This window comes from Squalius cephalus, assembly GCF_949319135.1.
Source record: "Squalius cephalus genome assembly, chromosome: 17".
In the NCBI taxonomy this organism is placed as follows: domain Eukaryota; kingdom Metazoa; phylum Chordata; class Actinopteri; order Cypriniformes; family Leuciscidae; genus Squalius; species Squalius cephalus.
Genome location: NC_137138.1, coordinates 5508061 through 5520560, shown reverse-complemented (window position 1 = coordinate 5520560; position 12500 = coordinate 5508061). Strand labels below are relative to the sequence as shown.

Here is a 12500-nt window from a genome sequence, read left to right as displayed (position 1 = left end):
TGATAAAAAATACACTAAAAATAGTATAATTGTGAAATATTATTACAATTTGAAATAGCTGTTTTCGATCTGAATATGTTCAAAAATGTATTTTCTAACTTGTCCTGCTTAATGATATTACCATGATTTTACTGTTAGGCCCTGTTTACACCTGGTATTAAGATGCGTTTTGGTGGATCGGATCACAAGTAGACGAGAGAAACACATTCCCGTGTTTTAATCCGTCTCTTTTGTCCACTTTCAACCACTACTGTCCTGATTTCTTCGAAGGGAGGGTCTATGGGAGGGTGTTTTTTCAGATCTTTCGCTAAGCTCACGCAATTTACAAATGAACGCTTTTGGCTCTGAGCCCCATGTGTTAGAAATCAGGAATGGTGAGAGAACATTGTGCTTGGTACATTTTTCATCTTCAAACCAAACTTGGGTCTTCAGCCAACAACGTTTAAATCCCGTCTGGCTCGCGCGCTTCCCATAATGTTACTCGTTAGGTCTTTTGTGGCTGTTCGAACGCATTCGACCACATAAGCATTTACACAGCGAAAGCAATCCAGTCGAATGTCTCTATAAGTTTTTGAAAGTGGACAAGCCATTTACACCAGTATTGCTGTCTGCTTGTGATCTGATCGACCAAAACGCATCTTAACACCAGGTGTAAACACAGCAGCATTTGATCAACCAATGGCGTGTCTTTGGGGCGGGACTATTTGACTGTCTGACCAATGGCAGAGGGGGAAGTGTTCTATGTTGGGAAACCTGTTTGAAAACAGACATTATTTTTGCAGTTTCATTCGGTGATGCTAGACGCACATAAATAATGGGTCGTTCATGAATGTTTCAGATCGCATTGTCTGTGTTCACTTAAAGGTTTGTTTTGAAATAAAGCCCCAGCAGTGATTATAATAGTTGCTACACATTTGAAACACGTTTTGGAAGAAGGATTGATGATGTATTGTTTAAATTTTGTTATTTTATAGTTTTAACTAAAAACGTAGTGTATACCTTTAAAGAAAAAAAGAGGAAACACTTCACAGAATAAAGTGTAATAGCACACCATCCAGGTAACCTTAAACTATGATTTGGAATGAATTTTGCGCACTAATTACTATGGACTATGGATGTAGGGAGAGAAAGACAAAAAGAAAGCGAATGAGAGTGAATCTGTGAAAAGAGTTAATTAACGATGGGTCATTAAGATGGTGATGCCTTGTTAAATACATTATCTTGACCTTGACAAACACACACCATCTGAGGGCCTGCGGGCTCATTTATACTGAATATCCCAGTTATGCACGCACGCGCACACACACATACATACAGGCACACACACACATACACGCACACGCACACGCACACACACACACACGCAAAAGCACACACACACACAAACACACGCACACACACGCAAACGCACACACACAATAAAACTTAAATATAAAAACATAGATGAACTGATCAAAAGAAAATTTTTAAATATTGCTTGTGAGTTTATTACTCAGGAGAAACATCTGAGAAGCAGGAGACTTCAGCATTTTACACCTCAAACAAACCCTGTGTGTGTGTGTGTGTGATGTTTTCATTTGCCCGTGTGTGTGGCATCTGTCAATGTGTCTGACCAGATGAGACTGTTACCGTGGAAACAAATCTGTCTTTGATTTATCAATGCTATCAATGACAGGGGTGAGTTTACTGCTGTCCTGATCAAACACACACACACACACACACACACACACACACACACATAGATGTGGTGTTTGGCACGTATGGATCTGTGTCAGCAGAAACACAAGACAGAGTGTCAGACACACAGTTTCCAGGAGGTCAGTTCTTACTGTACGATATGTGTGTGATACACTAATGCCAAAGAGAGAGAGAGGGTCACGTGACGAGAAGATTCTGGATGTCAAAGGCTTTATCTTGACAGCATACAGGAACTTTTCTACATCTTTTAATTTTGAATCCACTAGAATCCACAAGAGGGCGCCACACCGGGTCTCTCATGTCTATGATCTAACTAACATTATCATTTTTACATTTGATCAAACTTTCTCAGCGCAGAAATTCCGGAGAGTTTCCAATAGAATGTAGAGATTTTTACATTTGATTTAAATATTAAAATTTTTGTATTATAGTATTTATTAATATTTAGAAATTAGCTTTTATTTTTAATATATCAAAAAAGGTAACACTTTATTTTACAGTGTCCTTGTTACACGTTACATGTAGTTACTAATAACAGTATATTATGCATAATTACATGCAGCTAACCCTAAACCAACCCCTGACCCTATAGTAAGTACACGTTGTTAATTAATATTACTCAGTACTTAAATGTATAATTACACTGTAACACAGACACCTTAAAATAAAGTGTAAAAACACATCATGATATAATAAATAAATATGGTTTTTGTTGGCCATAAAAATCAGAGTCAGGGAAAATTTTGTAGTATGCCGTGTATTAAAGGGTCAGTTCACCCAAAAATGAAAATTCTGTCAGTAATCACTCACCCTCATGTTGTTCCAACCCCGTAAGATTTTCGTTCATCTTCAGAAACACAAATTAAGATATTTTTGAATAAATCTGAGAGCTGGCTCACTCCTTCATAGGCTGCTAGGTAATCGATATCGGCCGGCCCAGAAAGTTAGTAAAGACATCGTTAAAATAGTCCAAGTGACTACAGTGGCTCAACCACAAGCTTGTCCAGTGATGAGAATACTTTTTGTGCGCCCCAAAATAACGACTTTATTCAACTCTTCATTTTCTTCTGTGTGGGCCTGAGTGACTTCACATAGTGTAACAGCGCAGCGCTTCTGGGTTGTACGTCAGAACGGAGGCTCACTATTGGCCAGCATCACACACATGACTAGCGTTGGCCAATAGTGAGCCTCCGTTCTGACGTACAACCCAGAAGCGCTGCGCTGTTACACTTCGTGAAGTCACTCAGAAGACAATGAAGAGTTGAATAAAGTCATTATTTTTGTTTGTTTTTTCACACAAAAAGTATTCTCGTCGCTTGATAAACTAAATATTGAGCCACTGGAGTCACTTGGACTATTTTAACGATGTCTTTACGAAGTTTTCTGGGCCGGCAAGTTTCAATCCCATAGAAGCCTATGGAGTGAGACAGCTCTCAGATTTCATCAAAAATATCTTAATTTGTGTTCCGAAGATGAACGAAGGTCTTACGGGGTTGGAGCAACATGAGGGAGAGTCATTACTAGCAGAATTTTAATTTTTGGGTGAACTATCCCTTTGAGTATTAGTATGTTGGTACGTCATTCACTCTCTCATGATCACATGGTCACCGCTGCATCGGGGTCAGATTAATCCAGCGGTGCATAATCTCAATCCTAATCTCCAGTCTCTCACAGATCACACACACACACACACACACACACACACACACACACACTTTTATATAAGAGAATTAAAGACTGAATAGTGAATGTAGACAAATAAGAGACAAATAAAACCCAGCAGGCCGGTTCAGAAGTCTGTCCTGAGCTGGTCACAGAGCTTTCAAGCAGGGGCATTTAACAGGGGTGACAGATGTGTCGCGAGCGGGACGCGTGTCATCATGTCGCTGACGTCTCTGCCTGTAACGCTTCAAGTCACTGAAAAACAGAAGCTCAGACCTCAAACACATCCAGGTTGTTTAAGTTCAGGAGTATCAGGCAGAATGAAACACAACTGATTTAGTCATAACCTCAAAAAGAATATTTCAGAGTTTCCAAGCAATATTTCACCTCAAAAATCAGAAATTATATTTTGCGCACATTGTGACATTTTTTGTATGTAATCCTCATTATTCTTAATAGTGACTATCATTAGAGGCTCATTAACATAATTTATTCTATTTTTAATACAATAGTAAAATATTTATATTATAATAATATTCAATATATTTTTACTGTTTAACCATACAAATCTGTTTTTTTTTTTTTATTTAAATGTATTATTTTAAAAGGAAATGCTTTTCAGTAAACACAATCAATACTTGAACTTTAGTGGGGAAAACAGTTGTTTAGGGCTTAAATTTGTTTAAAAATCTGCAACACACTAAAAATAACCTGTAAAATATAAATAACCTGCGCAATTACGCATCTTCTGAAAGAGTACAGAATCTCTGGATCAAAAAACTTTTTTTTTTTTTTTGTCTATTATCAAAACAGGCAAAAAAAGAGCAGAAACAAGCGATAAAAGCATTGCTTATGCACGTTGTAGTCTTTGGATTCATTTTTTTCTGATTTTCTCAGCTTTTTGTTCAAAATGTTGCTTTTTTATACAATTGTTGATAAAAAATAACACTTTTTGTTTGTTTGTTTAAAAGGAAAGGCTCTGTTCTTTCTATTGATATATTGCATGTTCAGGTATTCATTCAACAAAATATTCTGAAGGCCATGAAACTTTTTGTGAAAACTAATAAAAAATTCTGGCGGTGGCTTTAAAACAAGAAAGAAACCCTGACAGGGAAAGAGTTATGAAAGAGACAGGGGGAAACCTATGGGAAAAGTTGGTGGAGTTGCAGCACATCCGTTGCATGAGTGTTTTAGCGTGTGTTTCACGTGTGTGCTGACGAGACGGACAGCTGAATACACTCAACGGACACTCTGACATCATCACCACCTCATTCTCATCTCTCCTGACACACACGGCCACAAAAGATCGCATGACTTCCTCTCAGATCAGAAACGTCCTGACATGCCCACCTCCGGATCTGTCCTACAAGGACACACACACACACACACACACGAGGGCATTCCCAGCAGGCCTGTCGGGATGACCTTGGTTATCACAGCGTGTCACGAAACATGAACTCTCTCACACACACACACACACACACACACACACACACACACACACACACACACACACACACACACACACACACACACACACACACACACACACACACACACACATGATGAATCTTCTGATGAAGTCTCACCACTTGGCCACGGTCTTGATGGGATTGAAATGAGAGCGAGTGTTTGTTCCTGCGGTGTTTGAATCGGATACTCTCTCTGCCTGTCTCTCCACCCGGATCAATCATCTCGTCTGCTCAAGAAAAACACAAAAGAGGGAAAATGTGTGTTAGAGGGATGAGAGCTGCCTGTCCGGAGAACATGACAGGCCATGAGTCCTCTGCCAAAACTTCAAAAGATCTGAATTTACCATCACAATGTGTTATCACATGACAAAAAATAAATAAATATATAAACTGAGGAGAATTTGACCCAAAAAAAATCTCAACCACAATCAATCAGTTATAAAAATTTTTTTTTTAAATAATAAAATACATATGTATTTCTGTATATAAGACAAAAATAAATCAACACGTAAATTAATTACTTTAAAAAAGTAATTAAATAATAATAACAAAATAATTGATTAAAATACATACATACAAATAATACATTTTAATGGAAGAAATATTTCATATAATTTATTTATTATTTTAACAATGTATTATTTATTAATATAAAAAACAATTACACTACCAAAAGTTTGGGGTTGGCAAGATTTTTTTATGTCTTTGAAAGAAGTCTCTTCTGCTCACTAAGACTGCATTTATTTAATTATATATTACACACACACAAACACAGGCACACACACACACACACACATATATATATATTTCACATATATATTACACACAAACATAAATATACTATATATATCCATGCAACATATCGACACTTACAGCAGAGTTTCCCCTTGAGCTGACACTCACCCCACCAGAAGTGCACACTCACCTTCTCTAGCCAAAGGTGTGTGTGTGTGTGTGTGTGTGTGTGTGTGTGTGTGTGTGTGTGTGTGTGTGTGTGTGTGTGTGTGTGTGTGTGTGTGTGTGTGTGTGGGAAGTTCACCAGATCAAACTGATCATCTCAGTATATGAAAAAAATCTGCTTTGAAACTGTTTACCGAAAGACAGAAACTAATAATCACACAACACACGATAAACAGAGAGAATATTCATAACGCAGCTGAACATATTTTCTCATGCACTCCCAGCTAACAAAATTATGTTCTAAGAACATTTTGCTAACATTCCCATTCATTTATAAAAACATTGTTTTTGAATGCTCACTGAACGTTTAAAATGTTCAAAGTTTTTTTTTTTTCTTGGTTATGCAAACTTAAATGGAACTTTCCTTTTTGTCATTTTGTTACTTTTGAATGTTCTCTGAACATTTTAAAACAAGTAATAGGTTAACATTTAAAAACTGTGAACTTCCAACTAAAATGTTTCAGGTAAAAATGTTTCATGATTGATATTTCTGTACTAACTTTTTGAGAACAGACAACTTTGAACGAATGTTTTAGCGTTACTAGAAGAAGTTTGTTCATAACTTTGAGATAACCTTGCCAGAACATTAGCTTAAGTTCTGAGAAAGTTCCCTGTTAGCTGGGTTAACAGTTCCGATATCCCATAATAATAATAATGCACTTTATCCCCATGGTTACCCATAAGGTCTATTGCAAGTTTATTTGGTAAATGTACAATGTATTTTAAGTGAGAGACAGAGACACACACACACACACACACACACACACACACACACACACACACACACACACACACACACACACACACACACACACACACACACACACACACCTTCAGGGCCAGGGGATCTGAATACTGTACATACACGTGTGTCCCACTGCAATTAAAATATCATTGAGACTAAACACTAATATGTGTGTGTGTGTGTGTGTGAGATGAAAATCAGAAAATGTCTGTAGCAAACCATCACCTCCCACATCAACTAGCATCCACTGGCAAACTGCTACTGTATTTGTGTGTGTGTGTGTGTGTGTGTGTGTGTGTGTGTGTGTGTGTGTGTGTGTGTGTGTGTGTGTGTGTGTGTGTGTGTGTGTGTGTGCAGCTTGTTCTGTTGTGGAAAGTCTGTTTAAACCAAGGGAATGTTTGATCCAGGCCAATTTAGAGGCCTTTACAAAAGTTTGTGTGTGTGTGTGTGTGTGTGTGTGTGTGTGTGTGTGTGTGTGTGTGTGTGTGTGTGTGTGTGTGTGTGTGTCGGCAAACAGATGTAAAATATTCCTCCTCCTGCGCTAATTATCAGCCGCGAACTGCAAGCAGAGACAGACCGTGTGTGTGTGTGTGTGTGTGTGTGTAATGATTCGCTTCTCTCCGCAGGCAGGGACGCCCTCTATATTACACAATCCTCTACACACACACACACACACATACACACACACACACACACACACAATATCCCAGAATTTATTTAATTAACAGCAGCTCGGGCCCAAAACTAATGACCCCTCTCTCTCTCTCTCTCTCTCTCTCTCTCTCTCTCTCTCTTTGTGTGTGTGTGTGTGTGTGTGTGTGTGGAAGAGAAGGAATCTACCAGAGAAAACTCACGCTCTGATATCTAAACGCTACGTTGAGTGAAATCATTAAACTCCAGAAAGAGTGACGGAAGAAAAAAGATGAAATGATAAAGAGGATGGTGGGGAAAGATAAAACGAAAAGGCAGCGTGTGTGTGAGAGTGTGTTTGCAGGAGAAAGAGAGATTATTTAAGGACAGGTTCTCTGGTACAGTCATTCAGGGATGAGGCAACTATTTGAAACTGCTCCCATTTTAAATGAGCGAGAGACGGCGATGGTTAGTGATATGATTTCTAAAGCCAAACACATATTAAAGCAGACAGACGTGAAGCATAATGCAAAAATATACACATGTAAGCAAAGCATGTGAACGCAAGTGTTTTGTTTTTTTATGTCTCGTTGTGTTTGAAATGTATAACACATCGCAAGAACGTGTTGCGTTCTAGCATTGGCATGATAACAACCGTTTGAAATGAATCTCGCTGCATTTATTTGAAATATTATTACAATTTAAAATAACTGTTTTCTATGTGAATATTTATTAAAATGTAATTTATTCCTGTGATCAAAGCTGACATTTTGAGTCACGTGATCCTTCAGAAATCATTCTAATATGCTGATTTGCTGCTCAAGAAACATTTCTGATTATTATCCATGTTGAAAACAGCTTAATATTTCTGTGGAAACCGTGATGTAATACATTTTTATTTCAGGATTCTTTGATGAATATAAAGTTCAAAAGAACAGCATATATTTGAAATATAAATCTTTTGTAACATTATAAATGTCTTTACTGTCATTTTTGATCAATTTAATGCATCCCTGCTGAATAAAAGTATTAATTTCTTTAAAAACAACAACAACAATCCCACAAGGACATAGAGGAAAGCATAAGCATATTGCATAATTAATTGCATTTGATTCATAGTATTTTTGCTTGGTTTTAAACTGACCCGTCTCCCTCAGAATCGATCTTTTTTATGCACTGCTATCCATCAAACGCTCCACTTGTGTAGAAAGCATCTCTTGTTTTCACATATTTGCACGTGCACACACTACAGGCCCTAAAGAACACACCATGTGTATAAAATTGATAAACAGAAGACAAAAATGGGGTTTTGTGTGCATGTTTTCGTATGTAAGTGTACACATAAATGCTGATCATTTACAGTACATCACAATGACACTGACAACATAATCACCATCTAAATCAATCTCTCTATCTGTCTTCACACACTCATACATACACACACACACTGAACTGGGCCACTCTTGTTTGTTCTGGTTCATGTCACATCAGTTCTTTCTGCTCCCAACAGACTAAAACACACACACACACACACACACACACACACACACACACACACACACACACACACACACACACACACACACACACACACACACACACACAGAGGTCTGTGTACTGCAGGAATAATCCATCATTCTCAGGTGAGCGCGGGTTCAGCACTCTTTCTCTTACATACTTTATTCATACAAGCTCCATTAGCAGATCAGACTGTCTCAAACAGAGAAATCACAAACGAGATCTTTATTTATCTCAATTCTATCTCATACACTCTAGATAGAACCTTAAAAGAACCTTATAGAGGTGCTTCTTATATAGAAGCTTTTTGGGGTTCTCATCATGGGATCATTTTATAGATTTAGTTTAAATTTTATAATTAAATTGTAATTAATTAAACAGCTCATAAATATATTTTATCATTAGATAAAAATGAAATAATGTGTTAAAAATGTAAGTATTATGCAATCATTTCAGAATATTTCTCCTTAGAAACTTTTTGGCATAAAGTGATCTTTAAAATTAAGTCAAGAACCCAAAATGAAGCTTTTTAAAAACTGCAATTGATTTATATGTGTGTGTGTGTGTGTGTGATATAATTTCTTCAAATATGCTGTCATTTATCATAATTTTTTTTGCTACTTTTGTTCATTACCTCAATTTTTTTATTGTTAATACTTTACAATAAAGTTAATAATAAAATGATTTTAATAGTGCTTAATTGGGTTACACTTTTTTATGGTGTCCATGGTGTAATTATACATTTAAGTACTGAGAAATAATAATTAACTATGAAGTTAGGGTTATAAGGGTTTCGTTTAGGGTTAGTTGCATGCAATTATGCATAATTTATAATTATTGCTACAGAAACTACATGTAACGTGTGATAAGGAAACTGTAAAACAAACTGTTACCCTTAATTGTCTTGGAAATAATGTGACATGTCAGAAATCTTGATGGTCTTAAAAGAGGCGGTCTTTCTCCATGCAAAATTAAAAATATATATATTTCTATACTCTATCCATCCAAAGCAACTTTAAAACACAGCTGATATTTAAATGCAGCACATCTGAGTCTCTTGAGCTTTAAAGAGCAACCTCTGAGCAATAACATTTTCCTCCGGGTGATCTAATCACATCTAATGCGTTCTCATAAAGCGAAACAAAACCTATCTAGAAGTGCGGAATCAAAGCAAATCCATCAGCCATTAGAGAGACAGCTTCACAACACTCAACTGATCTGTGACGGTTCCACAACGAGAGCAGCTCCAAACCACAGAGAACCTCTCTACGCCAATCTTAGATCACATTTCTATCATTCCCACGGATCTGAGGGACTAATATACATCCAGACTTCCTACTGGTGCTTTTCGGAGCATCACTACGGAAATTTGCTAACAAAAAGTTCCTTGTGGCGCTTCTTAAACTGTAAAACTCTTTCGTGTTCTAATTGGAACCTTCATTTTTAGAATCTTCAGAATGGCTTCGCTTCAGAATTCTCCTCGGTGTTCTGACTTTGACGTCTTTTGAAAATGTATTTAAGCTGGAAATCAATCTGTGTGTTTGTACCTGCGAGCATGTTGTGTGGGTTGGGTTTCTCGCTGTAAAAGAGAGCAGCAAACATCTGTCCGACTGATTGGAAGAGCCCTGTGGACCGCTTTCACCACTAATGAGCGTTTACTGGCTGGAAAACAAACCCAGATACACTACACACACACACACACACACACACACAAACATATACATATACAGACAAAAGGAAAAAGGTTACACTTTATTTCCATGGTCCACTTTAGACATTCTACTAACTAGAAGTGACTTTGCAACTTGAATGTTTTTACTACTTTTTACTTCCATCAAAGGTGTGTTACTACGGAAAATTCACATACAATATAAAAAATATAGCTAGTAGGGCTGGGGAATATAGCTAAAATAATTATATATCAATATTTTTCAAGGCATTTAGATATTATATGTAATGTTATGAGATATTATATATCAAGATATTATAACTTAATATTTACTGTATTTACTCTGAAATGGCTTCAAATAGATTTTTTTTTTAAAGATTCATAGTAGATTCCAAACACACACACACACACACACACACACACACACACACACACACACACACACACACACACACACACACACACACACACACACACACACACACACACACACACACACAAAACAACTTTAACCATAATCAAAGTGTTTTTTACTAAAAGAAACACTTACTGTAAAAAATGGCCACCTATTTCAACTTAAAAATGTAAGTTCAGTTGCTGCTTTAAATTAGGTTTCATCAACTTCGTCATTTCAACCTATATTATATAAAATTTTTTTACTTGAATCTCATATAACTGCGTAAATATTTGGATGAGTTAAAGTAATGTAAAAGCATAAGTTGTTTATCTATCTATCAATCTATATATCTATCTATCTGACAGTCTATTATCTATCTATATGTATCTATCTATCTATCTATCTATCTATCTATCTATCTATCTATCTATCTATCTGTCTGTCTGTCTGTCTGTCTGTCTGTCTGTCTGTCTGTCTGTCTGTCTGTCTGTCTGTCCGTCCGTCCGTCCATCTGTCTGCTGTCTATCTATCTGACTGTCCATCCATCCATCCATCCATCCATCCATCCATCCATCCATCCATCCATCATCTAAACATTTTAAGATATTTAGGAAAACTAATGTTCAGATAAAAAGTGCATTGCCAAAAAATCATCACAAATAAATAGTCATTATATGATATATGATATATATATATATATTCAGATTGCTGCTGCTGTCTCACTGTATCAAAGTCAAAGTCAATCACACACACATCAACAGTCTGTCTTCACACCCGCAGGGAACAGGATATGCACATGATGAACTTTTAACTGATGAACTTCTCAAGGTAGTTTGGTGTTCAGATCTGTTACAAATAAAGGAACGCGTTAAAGAAAAATAGCAAAAGAAAAAGTGATTTTTGACGCGGTGACACAATGACACTTATCAACACCTGCCAGAAGCCCAAAATCACTCGAAGTCTTTAATGATCTCAATGTGAGTGTGGAGGAAAGCATTGGAGAGGTTTACATCCAGAGAAAACAACAAATATGGTATAATTACAAAAGAAACACTGTAAATTCCCCTCAGAATTCAATGAAAGATCAAACGTCTCCTTTGAACAATGTTAGACTGAACAGAAGTATGAATAATATTCAAGCATATTTTGTAAAACAGAAAAATCACAGAATATCCACCCTTAAACAAATGTTTAACAGATTTAGCCCATCACACATCAGAATCTGTCTTGCTTTTGTTCTTCTTTAAAGGAATATTTCCTTTCAATTAAACTCACATTCACAGTAATGCACTTAATGACAGTCTGGATTTTATATATATATATATTTGCAGTCTCTTTCTGGTATGTTTATGCTTATCATGAAAAATTGATGTGATGGATTGTAAGTGCATCCCTGTAAATGCAAATTTAGATTTTATAAACTAAGGTTGAAATGATTGTCTTTTGTAAACAATAGCATGTCACAAATTCTGTAGACAGAGCAACTTTTAGAAATCATTGGCATTATGGACATTCTAAAAGGAGACTAGAGACACAGAGAAAGGTGTGTGTGTGTGAGAGTGTGAGAGAAAGAGTGCATGCATGTGTGTGTGTTTTGGCACTAGAGCAGGTGCGCTGGGATCTCCTGTGTCTACAGGAACAGCCGGAGGGCTGAGTGTGATGTCTTGATACAGCGATCACACACACACACACACACACACACACACACACACACACACACACACACACACACACACGCTGTGGTTAAAC

The 12500-nt window shown here is 36.8% G+C and overlaps 1 long non-coding RNA gene across 1 annotated transcript in view; it reads right to left on the bottom strand.

The window, feature by feature from the left end:
- The window catches only part of LOC307144518, a 45467-nt gene that overhangs the window by 13673 nt on the left and 19294 nt on the right, over window positions 1-12500 (bottom strand). The window contains exon 4 of the long non-coding RNA XR_013818777.1: window positions 4950-5059. This is a non-coding gene — a long non-coding RNA (uncharacterized lncRNA). The remainder of the gene's footprint in view (window positions 1-4949; window positions 5060-12500) is intronic.